Below are 21,680 nucleotides of genomic sequence, written 5' to 3'. Positions count from 1 at the left end.
TTGTCTATGTTATTTTTTCCCACAAACGCACCACACTGTCTATGACTGCAGCGTTTCCTGTGGATCAAGACGTTTCATGTGTATTCTGAGAAAAATAAATTAAGACATCCAGCCACTGCTGTACATATGATTTTTTTACTGTTTAGTTATGGCGTGTTCTCTTTCTGTTTATGGAGGTGAACAAACACTTAATTTTATGAATAAATATCGGCTAGTTATTTTCAGTGACAGTTATAGCTACTTTTTTGCCGGTTGTTAAATTAAGTCCTCAACAGTTTGCCTGTCATCAGTGCTTCACTCAGCAACGTAACAGCAGCCTAACTGCGCATGTGACTCAGTCAAATTTAGCGGGCTTGTCGTGGGAAATGATTTGCTCCCAGTGTGTGACTCCCTTTCACATGTAAAACCTGGTAGTGTATCAGGTTAAAAGTATAGGGGATGGAAAACAAATTTTCATTCCCACTCAGTCATTCAAACCAATAAAACAGAGATACACAAGTGTGTTACAGTGTGTGTCAATGGAGCTTAAGAAAGTGCAGAGAGATGCATCATAGCCCCCCCTAACCTAACTAAATGCCTGTTCTGTTTACCTACCTTGTTTGTTTTTCGTTTCCTTGGAAAATACCCAAGTAAGCTCATTTTATTACAGCTTTATAAGAACGTCTGCTAAATGACAACGTAATATAGCTTATTAGTGCTGTTAACCAGCTGAATTCCCGTCATGCATGCATGAGGGGTCGGGGCGGGAATCGGGCTTCCCGGGTGAGTCAGCGTTGGATTAGATGATGCGTCGGACTGAAGTTGTATTGAAGTGGCAGCAAAAACTTTGTCGTGGCCGACTGCCACAGAGAAATGTTACCAGCAGAAACACTGGAGTGAGTCAAACGGCAAGGATGAGAATGATTACCATAATGTGCATGCAGGCCTCATGCAAAAGCAGTGGTGGCAAACTTCAGACTTTTTTTAATTAACATTAACAACTAAATGTTGAAAACAAAACATCATTAAATTGCAGAGCTTGGAAAGTTCACTATGACAGTAAAAACACTTTAGCATAACTTTTTGAGGCCAACCATGCTGACCGGCATGGTCCTTGCAATGCAACAAGTGCATGTACATAACATGTGATGTCGGCATTAACACTGCACATCGTGCAGACCTAGTATTGAAGGTGGAGAAGTAGGTGGAGCTATTGCTGCACACCACTGTTTTGTGTGTGTGGAGTTTGCGTGTCTCTCCATGTGCACATGGGTTTGTGCCAGATTCTTCGGATTCCCACTGTCCAAAAAAAAAAAAATGCTATTTAAGTGAATTGGAAGTGCCTAAACTGACTGAAAGGGTGAGGTGAGTGAATGAGTACCCTGCAATGGGCTGTAAGGGTGAGGTGAGTGAATGAGTACCCTGCAATGGGCTGTAAGGGTGAGGTGAGTGAATGAGTACCCTGCAATGGGCTGTAAGGGTGAGGTGAGTGAATGAGTACCCTGCAATGGGCTGTAAGGGTGAGGTGAGTGAATGAGTACCCTGCAATGGGCTGTAAGGGTGAGGTGAGTGAATGAGTACCCTGCAATGGGCTGTAAGGGTGAGGTGAGTGAATGAGTACCCTGCAATGGGCTGTAAGGGTGAGGTGAGTGAATGAGTACCCTGCAATGGGCTGTAAGGGTGAGGTGAGTGAATGAGTACCCTGCAATGGGCTGTAAGGGTGAGGTGAGTGAATGAGTACCCTGCAATGGGCTGCTACCCCATCCCAGGTTGGTTTCTGCCATGTGCCATTTACAATTTATATTCTATATAAACGATTACTCGATTAATCGTTAAATTAACCTATATTTAAAAATTGAGTAATATACAATCAATAGTGACAGCCATACTACAGGCGACATAACACCACATTGCAGCCGACCCCAGCACTTAATGCACATTTCCTGTTACTGACACTGGAACGGAACACGCCATCCCTACAAGCTGATATTAAAGCAAAGCAAGCAGAATTCCCCTTACGTCAGCCCTAGGAACCGGATAGGAAGCGCCTGTGAGTGCCAGTAAGTTTTGTTTGTACATGTCACCCCCCCCCCCCTGCTCATTCTTACAACCTGACGTTCCTTGAAGTACAGGCTGTTTTCCAGTTTCATGCCCTGACACAATCACCTGGCTAACAGAACACTATTAAAGCCTTGCTACACCGACAAGAACTCAACACTGCAGCAGTTTTCAGTCTGGCCTCTGAGAGGTTACACATCAGATCTGATAGGAGCCGTTTGCCGGCCCAAGGCTTCCTGCCATGTCAGAAGCGAGGATAAGCGGAGGCTGGATCAGCAGCCCATCGCATACCATGTCAAGGACACCGACGGCGAGGGCCGCGGGAGAACCGAGGCTGAATGAAGAAGCCGCGTAGAGTCCAGGCAGCAGCAATAAGCCCGTAGGATCTCTGGGTCAGCTAGACCAACCTAAACCCCAAAAAGAAGCCCTCAGCTGTACTGAATCTCCTCAACAGAGGGCGCTCAACTACACTTCAGAAAACTAACAAATAAAATGCGTAAATAGTCACTGCATGTAATATTAAATGCATCGAGCAAGAGGGTGTGTACATCTCCCTGGTCATGCAAGAAAAATCATTCTGCAACCCAGTGAGCATCCATTCCAAGCGAAGTCTGTTGACCTGACCTAACCCCCCCCCCCAACTAATCCCTACTCCTGACCAACATCTGCAGTGAAGTGCTGGGAAACAAATTTATGTTGGTAAGCCTGAGTGATGGAGAACGTTTCCCCAACATGGCTACCCGTTTACAGAATGCTGACTCGGCAGGGGGGAAAAAAAAAACCACCTCGGAGCACCACGGCACCTGACATCCTGAAACACAGCTCTCCTTCACCTCAGGTTTAAAGCAGAACAGATTTAGCTTTTGTCCAAAAAGTTAAATAGATACAGAATGCACTCCTGTAAAATCATTTAGCAGCTTACACCCTGGGCGGCCCCAGCCCCGTTCCTCTGGGGATAGACTAGAGGGCTATAGCGACTGTACTGGATAAGTAGATAATGGAACAGCGGCTGGAAGCTAAGACTCAACTCTTTCATCCTAAGTGGCTTAAAGCTTGATTCATCACAGCATAGAAACCCTTGCAGGGACCCTCAGGTAGTAGGATGGGTGCTTCACAGTTTCACTCCGACACACAGGGCCAAGTCATTTTTAAAAATGACATTAGGGAAAAGATTTTGTGAGATGTGTATGTGCCTGCGTGCCTGTAAAAGTGAATTATATAGTTGTACTACGCCGATGCTTTTAATAGCGCTACAGCACACGCTTAGTATCTCGCAGCCTTAGCAGTACAGGCGCGAACACCTTCCGGCGAGCGGCCCCGACTGGCTGCAGGCGTGTGAGCATCGACACCGGCGCTGCGGTCACATCGGCAGGGGGGCGGGAGGCACCGAGCTCTCGCACCCAGGCGGGGGCCCTGGGCTGTGACTTCCTGCAGGGCTATCTGTAAAGTAAGCGAAGGTGTAGGCAGCAGGGGACCGTGGGGTTATCTCCGTCACCAACAGCCTGGGGTGTGCCGTGTGGACCCGGCATCTGACCCGTCCGTCAGAAGCCCCGAACGGTGCTCGTTAAACTTCTCCATATTTAAAAATTAAAATCATGCTGAGCAGCCTCAGTGTGAAAAGCCGGGTATTTTACAAACTTGGGAAGCCGAATAAGGCTAAATAAGCGGTACCTTACGCGGGATTTATACCTGTCCGCAAAGGAGTCGGGGAAACTCCAGTGGAATTTTCTGTCATACTACATAAACATTACTTGTTTTGTTATAAGATTTGTGGATGATATAGAGAATGTTATAGGACTTGTGGAGTTTCAGGAAATCAAATAAGAAGCAAGATATTATTCGGTGACATAATTCTGAATTCGGTGATCTAATTTTGAATTTATTTATGGTAAGGTGACATCTATCGACTGCACTGTTAATCGGCCACGATTTAACTCATTAGTAAAGCTAAACAGGGGCACCCTGTTGATCACCCATCGCCAAGCGCCGCGTACTAACTAGTCACGCCGTATCCAGCTAGTCGGCGAGTGCCGGGTAACAACATCCATCCGAAATTATAAAAGCCAGACCTCAACCTACCTTTGGCGACGTCCCCTTCGTAGGGAGGCCCGCCGGAGTCAAAGGCTTCCCCAGCGGAATTGCGACGTCTGGGACATCCCTCGGTAAACTAATCCAATTAACGCTACCATAATAATTTGCAATTTATCCGGTCTACAGATTTCCCTTTTCTCATAAGTCCAACCACTATGCTACTACGGGGGTTGTAAAACCCCACAGATCTGAATTTAGAAAGCCAAAATCCCTATTAACAGCCAAATACAAACTTTTTTTCTCATTAACAGACTGTAGTTATTCTAAGTATCGATTTACTTTAACTGATGAAATGGTATTTTAAAATTAAGAATTTGGTCCCCGTGGAAACATAGAACAGTCCAAGAAATCGTTAGCGCTTTTGGTTTAGATTGACACTGATGCTGTCCAATCAGCGCAGAAGTTCCGTGTCGGACTGCTCCAGCAAGGACCAATGACAGGCTCAGGAGGTTGGCTCATAACATTCCGTTATGTTGGGTCCACGCGCCGCTCTCTCAGCCGAGCCAAGTACTGATAAGGAACTGACGTGATGTCCCAACATAATCAGCCTATTTTACTCAAGCGGTTTTAAACAAAGCGAGCATTGCTGATCACTTGAAAATGGATCATATGGAAAATTGCACTGTTTTTGAATTATGAGAAATCACGGTTGTGACAGGAAACCCACACTATAATGTACTGTATACAGTGGTCTCTGCTGTTATACGTATTATACACTTAATATAGGAATATATCGAGATATAATAAAACGCAGTTACAACATTAGAACACAGCTCGCACAAAGTTTGACCAGAATGGAGCACAATAGCACAAAAATCAGCTTCTTTAAGAATGTAACACAAAGCTACTGTACGCCTCCCTCTCTATCGCATTATGCTTTCTTTCATGTGGTGTCAAAACAGAGCCATCAGCATATGACACAACTTGAAGTACCCGTCAATCCATCTAATCAAATAATAAACGGGATTAATCATCAACCACCATTTTAACCCCGGATACTGTGGGTTTTGGGGACATATGTACAAAATTATTATATAAAACAATGAATAGTATAATAGGTTCTTTGATGCCATTGTTGGTGACATTGTTGTTTCTTTGTGTCCATTACTCGAAGCGCTTTCACCTCATTGGCTGCGGTTGATCAGGTGTCCCTTCTCTCATTATTACATCACACGCTGCCAATTGCTCAGCACGATCTTTTCCCGCATCTGGGTACCAAAGGCCATGAGGGTCCGGCGCTGGCCCGTGGGTGTTTCTGTGACTCTGTGAGTGTGTCTGTGGCCAGGCTCAATGTGCTCTTTGTGCCAATGGCTGGCTTTCAGCATGCCTTCCTGGTTTGTAAGACGCGAGGCCGGATTCCGGAAGGCTCCGAGATCACATGATGAGCCCGGCCCGCCTCAGGGGAAGCTTCCCTGTCACTGGAAGGCACCTGTGCTTCTGTGGAAATAGGATACCTCTATACACTGTGCATGCAGATTACAGAGCACTGCAAAGACAGAGCAAAATTTATTATTTATAATACTGAAATACTTCCAGCTTCACTATCCTTCTTCTTTTTAAGGTTTCTGTGCCTTTTTGCCAGAAAACTTTACAGGATAAATTTTTTCTGACATTTCATATCAGAACATAGGATATGAAAGCAGCATTCTACTTCACTGAGATGTATTTAAAATGTTGCGGATGTTTCTTAAACAGCTGTCGGAAGTCAGCCAAACACACCCAGACCCAAAGAGCAGCCCTGGACATGACTGACACTGGATTAAGGTGTTTTTATTTAAAGTGCATTATAATCAATCGTTATTTATGCTGCTTCAGCATCCATGTTTATTAATGAATTATTCTCTGTACATACAGTCTTGTGAAAAAATTAGGACACCCCATTAAATGTTTAGTTCTTTATTAAGAAATATCAACATATCACTATTAAATCTTCTTTCAAAACATATGTGTAGATAAAGGTGATGTAACTGTATTACCTATGCAAAAAAAGAAACAAATTCACTTATTTAACAGAAGAAATTAACTATGATGCCAATTTCCACTTAGGAAAAAGTTAGGACACCCTCACATCCATTATTATTTAAAATGCCTAGAGTTAGATTCAGGTGCACCACATCAGGTGAAAATGATTTGAACATTATTACAGAGCTTTTTGGTGGAGTCTATCTTATTTATACTATAGACATTTAGTTTGGTTTGCTCTTGATTGTTGAAATGAGTGGGATCACCATGGTGAGATCCAAAGAGCTCTCTGAGGCCTTCAGAAAGAAGCATGTAGATGCATATGAGTCTGGGAAGGATATAAAAAGATCTCAACACAGTTTGGAATCAGCCATTCCACTGTCCGGAGAATAATTTACAAGTGGAGAACATTTAAAACAACTGCCAGTATGGCCAGAGCAGGCTGTCCTAGCAAGTTCAGCCCAAGAGCAGAGCCCAAGATGCTGAAATAAGTCTCCAGAAATCCTAAAATGTCATCACGGGTCACACAGGAAGCTCTTGCCACAGTTGATGTCAAGGTACATGCATCTACCATCAGAAAGAGACTGTGCAAGTTTGGTTTACATGGGAGCTGTGCAAGGAGGAAACTCTTGCTGTCAAAAAAATACCAGGGCAAGACTGAAGTTTGCCAGAGACCCACCTAGACAAAAACCGGGACATTTGGAACAATGTGCTTTGGACAGATGAATCTGAAATTGAATTATTTGGACATATTAACAGTGGACAGTTTGGTGTAAACCAAAGACATATTTTGAGCAAAAGAACCTCATGCCAGCTGTGAAGCATGGGGGTGGAAATGTCATGGTTTGGGGCTGCTTTGCTGCAGCAGAACCTGGCCAGCTCACCGTCATAGAATCCACTATGAATTCTTCATCATATCAGAGGGTGCTTCAGGACAACGTGAGATCATCTGTCCAAAAGTTGAAGCTGAAGTTGGGGTGGATCATGCAAATGACAATGACTCAAAACATTCCAGTAAATCTACCAAGGAATAGCTTACAAGAAAGAGTTCTAGAATAGTCAAGTCAAAGCCCGGATCTGAATCCTATTGAGAAGCTGTGGGGTGATTTGAAGAGGAAGTGCATGCAAGACACCCGTCAAACATCACACAGCTTAAGGAATTCTGCATTGGAGAGCGGGGAAAACTTTCTGTCAGTCGATGTCAGAGATTGATAGATGGTTATAGGAAATGTCTCATTGAAGTTATTTCAGCCAAAGGGAGAAATACTAGCTATTAGGGCACAGGGTGTCCTAACTTTTTCCTCAGTAGGCATTGGCATCTTAGTTAATTTCTTTTGTGAAACAAGTGAATTTGTTTCTTTTTTTGCACAGGCGATACAGTTACATCACCTTTATCTACACATATGATCTGAAAAAAGATTTAATAGTAATATGTTGATATTTCTTAATAAAGAACTAAACATCTCCTATTTTTTTCACATGACTGTAGGTATCCCTCAAAAGTTGTGTTCCCGTCTTCAGCTGGTGCAAAATTCCACTGCTAGACTCCTGACTGGTACCAGAAATAAAGAGCATATTCTTCCTGCTTGTCTTCACTGCACTGGCTGCCAGTCAGATATAGGGTCCATTTTAAAGTCTTATTGTCTTTAAGGTCTCACATGGTCAGGCTCCCTCTTCGCTTGTTGTTATTGCTCCACATCGGTTCTAGTCCCTTCTTAGGTCTTGTAACCAGCTTAATCTCCTGTTCTAAGTTCCTCGTTCTAAGTTAAAAATGAAAGTAGACCAGGCTTCTGCTGTTGCTGGTGCGAATCTGTGGAATAACCTGCCCGTTCACTTTAGCTTATCCCCCTCGGATGTGATTTCTAAAAACCTTGTTTAAAAACATATTTTTTTGTCCCTCTAATGGCTTTTCGTGTTTATTTTCTATTGTTATAGAATATTTTTGAATCTATTTATTTTATTCTCGTCCTTACTCTCTGCAGCACTATGGTACAACTTCGGTTGATTTTAAATGTGCTGTATAAATAAATTTGACCTAGACCTTGACCTCAACGCACGGTATCGTGCTGCCTTGCATGGAGGTATCCATCCATGCATATGCAGTAATCTGGTACAGGGGCAGAGTGACCGTCTCAGTCTCAGGAAGTACAGGGGGACCCTGAATAGGATGACTGCCTGCGTGTAGACCAAACTTCCAAGATGCTGGATTTCAGCTCCTGGAGGAGTTGGGCCCAGTATGCCAGTGATATTTGTGCCTTTACCCTCCTCTGTACAGCTTTGTTCTCATATAAAGAGCCAGCTTGTGCCAGTGTGTGTTACAGTCAGGCTGGGAGTGAGACTGAGTCAGACCCGAAAGCTATGACATCTTGTTTTCTGAGCTGAAAATACACAACTGGGAACTTCTTTTCTGGACGGACGATGAGAAGCTGCTTCCCACATGCCAAATGCAAGGCTTTCACGTGCTTCATCTTTGCGAAACATCATGTCCTTCTTCAAAGGGACTGGGGAAAGGGTTTGCTCCTGGGAGGTTTACTTACACAAAAATGTTCCGAGGGCAGAAGGATCAATGATTGGTTATCATTCTGAACCAATCAAATTGGAGAGGAGGTGAATCCAAGCAACTAGAGGAGGTGGGACCAACCAATCAGATGTATTAGCCCCACCTCTAGTTGCTTGGACCCGTCTCCTCTCCAATCTGATTGGTTATCTCCCTTAACCAATAATTTTCCCATTAGCCCTCAGAACATTTTTGTGAGAGTAAAACTCCCATGAGTGAAGGATTTAGAACTTAATATGGATTCTGTTTAGGAGAGAACTTCACTGTGTTAGCACCCTGGGGTGGGAAGGGGAGGTAACAAATAATTTATCATTTATTCTGACACACTCGGCTGACATGGTTGGCTTAATGTGCTTCGAATGATACAGTGCATTCAATGAAACCCTATATCGCAGCTTATTAATTAGGGTTTTTTAAATGAATTAGGGTTTTAGTGGTCTGGAAAAACCCGCTCACTTGTGACACCTGCAAACGTCTGATCAATATATATAAAAACACATGGCTTTTACTGTTTTGTACTACAGGGAGGAAAGCGGAGCACCCAGAGGAATCCCGCATGAAACGGGAGATCATACACGTCCCACACGCGGAGTTCAAACGCCCAACCCTAGCGGTGTGACCATGGATTTTACCAGTATTTTTCGGGTCCAAGCAGTGGCAACCGCCAGATCCATATTATTTTTACCATGGTTTCCTTAGTAGGTTATTTTATTGAAACTCTAAGCTTTGGGAGTTCAAGGCCAGATCTTTCACTGGAGCCATTACACCTAGAGTAATACCTTGTGCCAATGGCTATTAGTTACTCCAGGGCTTTAATCTAACATTTACAGAGTCAAAAACACTCGCTTTCCAAATGCACGGAAAAACAACGGGAAACAGGGCTAGAAGGAGAGAGCAGCTGTGTTTTTGAAGTTCTGCTCCTTAATGTGTGATGTTCACAGCACCGCTTAGCCATAAGCACACAGTATGACATAAAGGGACCCCTATGACATCTGTCATGCATCTGAGAATATTTCGGAATAGTGGGCATTTAGCATCACTAGCCAGGTCTATGCTAGGTGGCGCCACTTGTTTCCGTGTCCAGACACCTGCCCCCTTTCATCCCCTCCGAGGGAAAGTGCAGAGACACGTTGGACATCCAGCAGACAACTGGGCTCATTCACGGTGTGGAATTCCGCCTGACATTTCCAGACCTTTCAGGAGAAATCCGCCTCTTTTGAAGCTTCTGACTGCGGCTCTGTGCCCAGCAGTGAGTCACACGGCCTCATCGCCAACACGCTCATCCTCCTTCATTTCAGCCATTAAAGACCCCTGACTTTAAAGGGGGGGGGGTAATCCTGCCAAAGGACACCCCCTCAGCCCAATGGGGTGGGCAGCACGCATGAACCAGATCATCCAGCTACCAGTGTCTGTTAGAATATACGTCTAAGGTGTTCAGGGGAACAAGATTTTCAAACAGTTAAATACAGTCAGTCAGTCAGTCAGTCAGTCAGTCAGTCAGTCTGTCTGTCTGTCTGTCTGTCTAATGTGTCCTGTCTGGCAGTTTTTGCAAGCAGAATAATGGTCTGAATGCACTGCTGTGTTACACATATTTGCTTTACCATGAGGGGCTCTATAAACTCTGTATAGGCCCTTCATGTTGGTCAATTTCTTTTTATTCGTAAAAAGAAAGTTGTATCTAATTTTTAATACGGTCATACCATCCAGATATACTGCGTATTTTTACAGCAACATAATTTAATTTAATTTAAAAGCAACATTATTCTGGTATTTCCCAAAAGCGTGTGGGTTTGGGGTGTTTTCGAACGCAAATATCGCAGTATACCCAAAATACCACCCTGGCTGTCCCTGTCCCTCATCCGTCTCCCTGAAATTAATATTCCGAATGTAGGATGTGAATTTTCACATATCATAACGCCTTGAATTTGGATATTTCTCTATGTTAACACCCCAGATTTGTACTGCAAGAGGACAAACTGTAGAGAAGAATAAAGAATCATTTATCGATAAGCCTTGCAGATGCACTACAAAATGGCCAGCCAGCTTTACGGAAGCATGTTGCATGCAAAACGACACGCCGGTGTTGCAATGAGATCCTGCAGAGGAACCGCAGACCGATGCTGTGGTTTTCAGTCGTTATTCAGCACTACAGAGCACTTCCTGTTAGGCCGCATCACGGTGCCCAGACCCTGGCTGGGACAGGCCGAGCAAGCGATGGGTCAGGTGACCATAAGGTTGATGGCCAGTGTCTCCAACAAGAATAATAGATTTGACAAGCCGCATCAAATTTTCTGGAAGTTTCTCGAAGCCACATACACAATGGGGCCTCAGACGTAGAATATCAAAGTATATTTTGCCTGCGTGACATTTATGTCCAAATTAAACAGACGGCTGTAGGCTGTGGACCCAAGATGGACCAAACGGAGAGTGATATGATTAGATTTCTATGGAGTGAAACCCAAAAGTTTGATGACCGATAAGCACTGCCCCTGGGCTTGGATCTGCACCTGACTGATGCCTGAAAAATGTGTTAAGTATGTGGTCTGGAAAGGAGTCTGAAGGAGAGGGAAAAAGGTCTGGGACAGCCAGGCCAGGACCCCCTCCCACTGGGGTTTGGGGTCCCAAAGTCAGGCGGCCTACCACTCTACCCAAAGGGTGATGGATAGACGTAGTCTGCACTCAGGACAAAGCGGGGTACAGGAGGGGGCAGTTTGTAGGGGGCAGTCTTGTGTGACTGGGTTTCTGTGTGACATCACAGCAGTTATGCAAATCCTCGGCTGATCTTTCGATCCACCTAGTTCTGTCGCATTTTCCCAGCACCTTATGATGTTTAACGGCAGAAGCCTGAGGAGAGTCGCACTTGGGGGCAGGCCTATGTCCGAGCTGGAGGGTTGGGGGGGGGATGGGGGGGGGGTGTCTGTGGAATAACCAGCTGCAAGAACAAATAAAAATGAACGCATGCAAGTTCTTCCAGAAAAAAAAAATGCTTGCTAAGCAGCTAAATCCCTAAATCATCACAAACGTGGAGAGACAGCGAATGCCGAGAATGACCCCATGTTCTTTCCGTCCTCAGGACAGGAAGCTTCTGGGTTTCCTCAAAATGGGTCAAAACAGCCGAGTTGGTTTGAATGACGGTGCCAGGCCCGAGTTCGAGAGGCCAAAAGTAGAGTGTCGGCTGTCCCGGGGACGTGGAGGTGGGGCCTGTACCCATGTCAGCTTCATAACGCAGGAGCTGCAGAATATCCTCATGCTAATTCTGCCCTCAGATAGTCTTGCTGAAATACAGGGTTTCTTACGCTCAGCACAGTGAACTCGCCTCGGTGGCCCTGAAGTCATGTGCAGCCGCCGATTGCCCGAAAGTGCCCTTGCTGTCACAAGGGATTCGGATATAGCCCTCGCCGTAAAATAAAAACGGACAGAAGAGCCGCTGTGGCCATCTTGCTTTACCTTTACTATGAGAAAGAATGCTTCAAATTCAATAGGGATTCAGCAGCATAGCTAGAGCCATCATGTCAAAGGCCTTGGTAAAGACTTTGCTGTAGAACACTCATATGTTTATGGGGGACTGCTGGAAGAACAGCGTTTCCCAGAATGCATTATGAAGGAGGTGACGACATGGAAACCCCAGGACAATGGAAGTGGAATTCTAGTATTCAGAACATAAGACAGTAAAAGTCTCATGGAATGGGGGACACATACAGGGGTCCCTCACCTAATGATGTCTCTCTCAGGAAAGGACATGTGTGACGGCCAACTAAACATCCAGCTCACATCAACGGTGACACATAGCACCATGTTCATGACACTGCAAATGTGATTCATTTACAGTATATAGCGGACCAAATTAGTAATATCACTGACAAGGGATGACTAGGAGTTTTAGTGGCTGCGTACTTTATGTTGGCCTGACTATTTTTACACACCTACTGTCAGAAGCTGCATGTTGACAAGTGAGAAGCAGATTGCATTATGGGTAAGTTACTAATTCAGTTACCAGCAGTTCTACCACTAAGCCCAATACAATGCCCACCTGTGGCATTAGCAAAGGGGACGTCTAAGCATCGCCTGCGCTTAACGAGCTGACTGCCTGCTTCCTTAATCCAAACATCCCATGTCCTGGTATGACCAGGAAAACGTGATTTGCATTTCATACCGTGGAATTTCCCTGCGATTACAACCATCTGTGGAACACCTGTGCAATATTAACAATTTGACATGCCTGGTTTTTACAGAAGATGGTGAAACACAAACGAATGGCTGAAAGATCCCGCAGAGATAGAGCAGGTCGTTCTACCATGTGCTCGACTGTTCTGGGCTGCTGGAAGTCACATGCTGAAGAGGTACTGAGTGAATCAACTGTGAGGGCGCTCAGGACAAGACACCAGCCAGAATTAACTTCTGTACCTCTTAACGAATTAAGCGACTTGTTTGCATAGCTCAGACCAAACGGCTCGGAGTCTCCTACAAGACACCTTCTCTTAGAAAGTACTTGTACTTTCTACATCAGTGTTTCTCAGCCCAGTCCATGAGAACCCACAGACGGTCCACATTTTTGTTCCCACCCACTATTCTACAGGATTGTGCATTTCACAGAACTGCATAAAAGTCTAACAATTTAACTCGCCTTCACGAGCGAGATGATGCTTTCCCATGCAGGCGCGCGGAGCACATTGGTGCTGCCCCCCGGCTGCCATCTGGGGTAGCGCAAGCTGGAGAAAAAGGGGGTCACCTTAGCAGGTGTGGTCGCCGTGGGGTCGGGTCATACATGAAGCACGTGCACTTTGTCTCTGCTTAGAACGGAGCAGCTGCAAAGGAACCAACCTGCAAAGTCCTAACAAAGCTCACCGACTTACTGCGTATGACGCTCTGTAATACCGTCTCCGGCTGCCACCGCAGATACGGTCACTCGGGTGCCCCGCCTCTGTTACCTGCAAGCTCGTCAACCAATCACCTTGCCGGCACGGCAGGTTGGCTGACAGCGGCGGATTCCACTGTCGGCCACGGCTAGGCTCCCCTGAGATTTGGACCTGCAACATTCCCAGCGTTCCTTCCCAGCGTCCGCACTTCGGGACAGGACATCGCCTTTGCCAGGTGCGCAGGGACTGCGAACGAGGCTATTTTCCGAAACACAGCTCAGCCCCCGACTCCACGGCCCAGTGACGGGACGGCTGCTCACGCGCCGGGACCAAACCTGGCTGCCTGCAGGCGGACGGGTGGCTTTATTACTCCTGGGCATTAGTGACAGTGTGTGCAGAGTGTGGGGGTCCCTCTGTACCACTGACAACGTCCCCATATGCAAACCATCCACCCACGCATCCACAGGCAAATGTTTAGCACGCGCACAAGTTCACCACACGACGCAAACACACACTCTGTCACTGAGAAACCATACAGACAGACACACACACGTGCATGCACGACACTATAAAGTGCAGCGGTCTGACTCACACACACACCTCACAGCCGTGTGAAGGCATTACCTGCATGTCCGTCCGGGGGAGTGAATTGTGGACACGTCTGCAGATCGGGGCTGCAGCCTGGGCTCCTCCTATGCTCCTCTCCTCTGGCTCTTCCTCCTCCTCCTCTTCTGTCTTACATCTCCCTCACCCCGGGCAGCCTGACTTCCACACTTCCTCTTCTCCAGGGGTGCGGCACACACTGTGGTACTGCACAGCCCCTCCTATCTCTCCCTCCCTCAGTCTCTCTCTCTCCCTCTCTTTCCTCTTGCACCTAAATATCTGGAAGCCTCTTTTGACTCTCCCATGCGTGGCCAACCCCCCCCCCCACCCCCCCCCTACACACACCCAGGGTCAAGTACCAGGCAGTTAAGTGCACCCATTTGAAACCTGCCATGTTAAACCCCCCCCCGGCAGTGTGACCCCCCAGCATACATCACACCCACTCCCAGTCCACACGACACACTAAATCGCATGGCAGCATGAGGCTGTTTTCTGGCTGTGAAGATGCACCGGATTTAACTGCATCTGACAGGCGGTGTGATTGATTGACTTATGGGACTGTAAAGCAGCAATGGGTGGTGGTCAGCGAGGAGGGGGGGCAGTTGCACCTTGACGGATCCTGGAGGTGTAGGATGCGGATGCCCCCCCCCCCCCCCGTTTAAAAAGTGGCATGTTTATAAATAAAATGGATGCCAAGTGGCGTGTTTGTAAATAAAATGGACGCCTCACTGTTTCAGAGTGCCAGGGAGACACACATGTAATTAAAATACAAAGGAAAACATTCGCCTTCAGTCACAGGCTAAACCACAAACAAAAAAGACCCAGGGCACGTGTGCAGTAATACCTCGTCAGTATCTGTTGATTTATTTAACTTTCTAGTGCAATTTCTAATGTACTTATCTACATTTATACCACCTGTTTTCTACTATCTCTATATCCATCCCATCCATCTTCTATAATTGTTTGTGCTATGCAGGGTCGCCCATTCAATCCCGGAAGCTATGGGTGCAAGGTAGAGAATAACCCAGGACTGGGGGCCCACCCATCGCAGGGCGCACACACCATTCACACACACACACAGACACACACACACACTCACAATGTTCACCTCTGCATGTTTTTGGACTGTGGGGGGAAACTGGAGTATCTGGTGGAAACCAAATGACAACACAATGGAGAACATGCAGACTCCACAGACATGGGGCCACAGAAGTGGAACAGCAGCACCAACCGTCACACCGTTCTGCCCCAACATCTCTATAACATGTTATTCTTGTTTACTTTTATGCAGAAATAACATGTGTATGTGGAACTCTGTACTGGCTATTTTTTTGTCTTTTTGTGTGGTTGTTTTTTTTTTTTGTGCGGCCTCGATCACAAACAATTTCCTCAGAGACAGTAAAAGTTTCCTGATCCTGATATATCATACACAGGGAACATTCCCAGTACCTTAACTGTTACATGAATTTCTTTTCAAAGTTGACAGAGAACCTTACTGTTACATTTTAACAACGGTTCTGAAAATGCCAGCACTGTAACATTATTAACTGATGCAAGATATATTGAAAAACATCGCTTTATAATAAAATGCCATTTTGTAAAAGTGCTGCCTGTATACTGTGAACGCTGCCCAGCGTTGACCCCATGACCCTCGAGGAGTAAAGGCACAGTGTACCATGCCCTTGTTTGGTTCTGCATTATTCTAAGCAGCAGTAGTAGCTGTTAGCAACAATAGCGATTACTTTTTACTGTCATTTCTTGTATTGCATTCCACCAAAAAAATGCTGTGGATTATGGGTATGCAGAAATATTAAATCTGAGGGTAATAGCGCAGCTAGAATGTAGCCAGGCGGCAGTTTAGATGTGATTATGCTAATAAATACAAGCTAAAAGGCTTTCCCCTCGTTCATAACACGTTTAACACTCTGCGTATGTATGTCCCAGGCAGCAAGAACATCTGCAAGGCAGAGATACTGCCCACCGCCACTCAAGCCACGCACTTCCTGTTGGCCAGAAACGCTCCTACACTAAATATTAAATAAACATGTTTCTTATTTAGGAAATGTTCCGCTAGCTACTATAGCTAGCCACAAACTCGACTCTCCTCGCTAGCTCTTGGTCGGGGGTGTTTCTCCATATGCGTACTTGACCATACTTGTGTTCTCCCGTACCCGTTTTACGTCGTCTTCCGTCGCTGAAGCCCAGTCCAAATACTCAAGAACAGAAGTACAGAGGACGGTAAAAATCCGTTCCTCCCCTGCTCCGAATATCGAGGATACATCAGCCGCATCCTCACCAAATGAGACCAATCAATGATTCATTGCACCCCAAGTGCGTCCGTGGGAGGCAAGTTAGCAAGACCCGTCTTGCCAAGACCACAAGCACGATCTTTGCGTTCTTGGTATTGAGAAACACCCTCAGTTTTTGAAATATCTGGGGGGGGGGGGGGGGGGGGGGGGTTGAAGAGATGTCAGTATGAGCAGCTGGGGTCAGGTGACATCTCTGATGGAGCTGCCTGAACACCTGTTACCTCCCATCATGCCTCAGTTCATGAACTGGACTAAAACAGACCTTGAGCGCATGATTCTATGGAATCATGCTGTGTGCCGCAATGCCAGGGCTGTGTTGAGGCACGTGGGCTGAGAGCCGCCAGCTGAAACATCGCGGGGAGGCCAGGAAAACCAGATCTAGATGTAAGGAAGCTAGAAAGAGCATCCTCTGTGATCTGCACTCATTTCTGCTGAATCCCTTTCAGGACGGAACAAAGAGCTCCGCGGCTGCTGTACGGGAGCGGCTGCGGACGCCCCGCGGGCTGGGCGCCATGTTCTCTTCAGTGATTTCAGCACCTGCTGCCATTAATTATCATGTTACAACACCCAGCCTGATAAATTATACGCCCAGCGACGGCATTTAAAGATGAGTGACAGGACAATATAACGTGCAATATAACATTCTGCAGATTTTAGGGTCCGATCGGTCTGCTGGATAGCTACAGAGTGCTGCTGGACTTCCCCGTTCCCGTGGTGCCAGTGAGGTTTGATGTGTGAGTCCTACCTAAGGCTTGCATGCTGTTATGCTGATACACATTCACAAAATTACAACCTCGGGGGGGGGTGGTTAAGCACCCACTGGCAGCAGAGAAGCTACCCCAACATCTGCTGCCATTCCTTAGCTCCTCCTACTCACTAATCTGATTGGTAGTTCAAATACGGGTATTTTTTTTCTAATAAGCAGCCATAGAAACAAGACTGATTAATTTGGGCAGCTTAAAGTTAATTAAGGGTTAAAAAAAAAAAAAAAAATAATAATAATAATATCAAGCAATTTATTGGGATGGTTCCCAAGCCTGTGTAGAGGGTTAGGGCACCCCAGCTGAGCACTGCCATGGATTCAATTTCCTGCTGACGAAATAAGAGACATTTTAGGCACAATTCATGGATTAATTGCATTGCAAGGCATGAACCTGTAAGCAAAATTACCTGTGCAGCACCTGCACACTCTGAACTGGCTCTACGTAAGCAATTCAGCAAATGTCCTGTTCAAACACCTGCTGGGACTTGAAGCTATAACATTCTGGTGACAAGTCCAGAGCCCATGCCACACCCTTTGAGACGTCTGCCATGGGTGCTGGCTTTCACCTTAGTACTAGGCTCCATCCCTCCGCCCTCTCATCAGGCGTGGCTGAACTGCCACATGCTTACTTCACAAACCCTCAGAGCCTCTGCTGTCCCACACCTGCCCCTGCAGTGAATATGGCCACAGTTGGCTCTGTGGTTCTTGTGAGTCTTTCTCACTCTTCCGGTCCAGCTTTCTCTGGACTTCCCTGGGGCTTTATGTCTCTGGATACTTTTCCCAGTTTCCACAGCTCTTAATGACTCAATCCCCTAGTCTTGATGGAGGAGAGAGAAGAGCTTGTCACTTTTCAGAAGCCCTCTGTGACACCTTGAGGGCTTCTGTGGTCTTGAGGGTGTCCTGCGATCTCCGGAGACTGATGGAGAGCTCCTGTGATATCTCGAGGCCTTCTGTGATGTGTCCCACGATCTCTTCTGCCTGCCTGAGAGGCGTGGTTTACTCTTAGGATGATGAATCATGTTGACACTGAATCATCTCTGAGCCACTCTCAGCCCAATGGCTCACAGAGGAAGGCTGGATGGGGACTGACACACTCAAACACGCATCTTCAGACTGCGGTGACATTTCTTCCTGTGACTGGAACACAGATTATTCTTATGTCAGTCATCAGCAGCATAACTAACTGGCCGTATCCATCAGCCCGATGCAATATTCACTGTTTTCAGGTCAGGTCAGGTCAGGTTGGGGAGCATGAGCTGATGCAGCTCGTTGCCGCACCCACCACACAGCGAAACTCCTCTGGATCCCGGCTGGTGACCCCCCAGGCAGACACACGGTCCAGTCCCACCCTCCGGAAATGACTATCCATCTGCCGCAGCCAGGTATTACCTGGGTGTCCCCTTGGCCTGGTCTAGTCACTTGGGTCCTCAGCAATGAGGATCCTGAGAGCCGGATCACCGTCAGGGAAACGCGCCACATGGCCGTAGTCAGTGTGGTGCCAGATCACACTGAAAAAGAACTAGCTCAAAGTTCATAGTTCATTTTTTTAAATTTGGAACTAAGTTCACAGCTCCAAAAATGATTCGCTCATTAGTTTTTTTTTTTTTTTTTTTAACTATTTCAATACATCTTTCTATCTGAACCTCCTTCAATTTTTTCCTTCTGTCTGTCATATACCACTGAAGAATCACAGACATGAGTTTCATTAAAAAGATTAAGTTACATTAAAAGCCAATTCTGAGGTTGAGAATCGATCTTACCACTTGTGTCATGTTATGCTAACAGGGAAAAAACGAGGTAGAGTGTATACTGTATATGCAAATTTTATTCAGACATTAACAGAAAATGTAAAAGGCGTCTGCTTAAATATTCAGACATTTAACATATTTTAAAGTGCTCGGAAAAGAACATAACTAAAAGTAAACAGTTGTTAATAATTTTTTGTGCTCACCATTAAGATGAAGGTATTCCCTAAAACTGCTTTGAAGGTGTAACTCGATGTGTCGTTTCAAATTGGATGCAAATGTGCCTGACGTCCGGACTTGTTTTTTCAAACCAGTTGGGCATAATTTGCATAAAAACGTGTGGTTGTTCCCATCTAAATCTCTCAAATGTTTAAACAAACCACCATCAACAGAAGCGTCCGAACTCGAAGCGCCAGTCTGTAATCGGCAAAGTTTAAAACCGTCATAAAACGTGAGCAGCGTTCAGTCTCGCGAGAGCGAACGTCACTCACGTTCACGTTCATAACTTGTAAACTGATCCGTTCAGTTCAGCGTTCACGGAAAATATGAACATGTTCAATGAATGCCGTTCATTGAACACGTTCATGCACAACACTGGCCATAGTGCCGTAACTGATGCTCCCTCACAATGCAGGTAATGTGCCTCATTCAGGACTCCTCTATCAACCGCTCATTCGACACCAAGTCAAACCAGCGGTAAAGAAGGATCCTCTGAAGAGACACAGTACTGAAGGTGTGCAGTCTTCCTCTCATCCCACTGGATAGTGTCCATGTCTCACAGCCATACAGCAAGACAGGGAGCACCAGGACTCTAAAGACTTGGACCTTCATCCTCTTGCAAAGATGTCGGGAGCCACACACCCCTTTCCAGCGACCTCATGACCCCCCCATGCCCTCCCCGTCTATGTGCTGACTTCATAGGAAGAGTCACCAGAGACATGAATGTCACTGCCAGGGTAGGTGAATCTCTCAACAAGGTCGACATTCTCCCCGCAGACAGACACACTACTGATGGCTGTGCCTAGGAAGTCATTAAATGCCTGGATCTTGGTCTTTATCCAGGACACCCGCAATCCCAGACACTCAGACTCCTCACTCAGTCTCTCGAGAGCCCCGATCAGAGCCTCCATTGACTCCCCTAAGATCACAGCATCGTCAGCAAAGTCAAGATCAGTAAATCTTTCTTCACCAATGAATGCTCCACAGCCGCTGGACCACACAACCCCGCCCAACACAAGCATTTAACAGAGTAGGAGAACACACCCCCGGTGAACCCCAGAATCAACTGGGAAGAACACGGAGGATCTCCCTCCTGCATAGCCCTCACAGTACCAGTGTACAGGGCGGCCATGACGTCCAGCAGCTTCAGGGGGATCCTGAAGTGTGCTTAGTTTCACATTGTTCAAAACTGATGTATATAGGAAAGGTTTGGAAGATCGTCCCTCCTATGCAGCCTATTAGTGCTAAATCAATGCAAAGGATTGTACTCGAGGCCGAAGACCTACAATGTTTTTCCTGGAGAGTGTATCATCGAATGCCCATTCTGAAGCAAGTCTGCCACCCTGTGGCCAATGAGCAGAATGCACATAATAGGCTGCAGTTTTAAAGTCACAATCTACAAAACGCAATCTTAATGTTTGACCCCGGCTGGGAATCCGTTATTAATTTGTACTGCTTGTAGATAAAATATTAGATCTGTTCCACAAGTACTACTGAGGAACGTTTAAAAGGGACTGTAATTTAAATTGAATCAATTAATCTCTCAAATAAAATAATAGCCTTTTGTGATATGTGGTTATGAATCATTTAAAGATACAGAGGTGCTGCTGGAAGATGGGCATTAATCAGCGAACGACTCACTCTGGGCCAGCAGGAAATTCCCATTAAGCGGAGTCATTTACTGGAATTAGATCAATAAATATGTTACTATTTAATGAAAAAAAAAATGTCCAGAGGTCTAAAAAGTTTTGAAATATTTTGAATGTGTCTCCAGAACAAACAGTAAATAACACAAGAGGTAAGAGAACAATGTAACAACTGTCCTCTGCTTCTTTTGATTATTAATGAGGTGAATTAATTATTAATTCTTTGTAACATTGGCCTGAGCAGGTTAATCAGACCTTTTTAGCAAGCATGCAATTAGCTGGGCCAGACAGTGTTTGACACCGCAGACATCAGGAAGAGAGAATGCCGGTATCAGTGGATGAGGCGTCTCAAGACAGCGCCCCCTACAGGCTGTAGGCTAAACAGCATGGGGATGGATATAAAAGTGAATATTCCCAACAGCCCCTCTGAAGAACTCCAGATGAATAGAGATGTTTCCACTACCTGGCTAGTCGGTGGAGTCGAGCCCAGCAGCATCCCCATGGAGCAGGACACATGGTCACCATCAGGACCGTCACGCATCCCAAAAGGGGGCGTGGCCATGTCAGCAAGGAGCAGACTCCTGAAGGCTGCAGTGGGGTTTGAGACATGGAGACGGCAAGCGCACCATCCTCAGCTGGGGGGTAATGGTCTAAGTCTGGGCCACAGCGCGCTGTCAGCGAGGAACAGGGGTCATGTATCACGGCTCTCAGATGACAAACTACTCGATAGTCACTGGGGGGGGGGTCGATGCAGAGCCTGGGGGCCCATTCTGATGGGGGAGCTTTACGGGAAGGAGGCTGAGGGCTGGAGCGGGTTGGGTTTCGGAATGGTGTCATGATCTCAGGGCCTCTTGGGCAGCGGAGTGGGACAGGCCAAGGTGAGGCCAGTAAG

At 46.1% G+C, this 21,680-nt stretch overlaps 1 protein-coding gene and 1 long non-coding RNA gene across 12 annotated transcripts in view; both read right to left on the bottom strand.

Moving 5' to 3' along the window:
* LOC111850619 (protein Aster-B-like) overlaps positions 1-21,680 on the bottom strand; it is a 63,926-nt gene that overhangs the window by 35,608 nt on the left and 6,638 nt on the right. For 9 of the 11 annotated variants that reach the window (XM_072706205.1, XM_072706209.1, XM_072706212.1 and 6 more), the window contains exon 1: positions 4,117-4,475. The exons of 1 other annotated variant lie outside the window; for it this stretch is intronic. The gene's annotated coding sequence lies outside the window, so the exon portion shown is untranslated. Of the gene's footprint in view, positions 1-4,116; positions 4,476-14,127; positions 14,389-21,680 lie in introns of those variants that run through there. One more of the 11 variants, XM_072706206.1, reaches the window with a different exon arrangement.
* Positions 17,418-19,747, bottom strand: LOC111850621 (uncharacterized). Its single transcript, XR_002839851.2, has 3 exons — positions 19,130-19,747; positions 18,568-18,686; positions 17,418-18,315 (listed from the first exon to the last, which is right to left on the bottom strand). It is a non-coding gene; the product is annotated as an uncharacterized lncRNA (long non-coding RNA).

The sequence above is a fragment of the Paramormyrops kingsleyae genome, chromosome 24 (assembly GCF_048594095.1).
Source record: "Paramormyrops kingsleyae isolate MSU_618 chromosome 24, PKINGS_0.4, whole genome shotgun sequence".
Lineage (NCBI taxonomy): Eukaryota > Metazoa > Chordata > Actinopteri > Osteoglossiformes > Mormyridae > Paramormyrops > Paramormyrops kingsleyae.
Note: the sequence above shows the minus strand (reverse complement) of the source record. Positions and strands in the feature narration are given on the sequence as shown.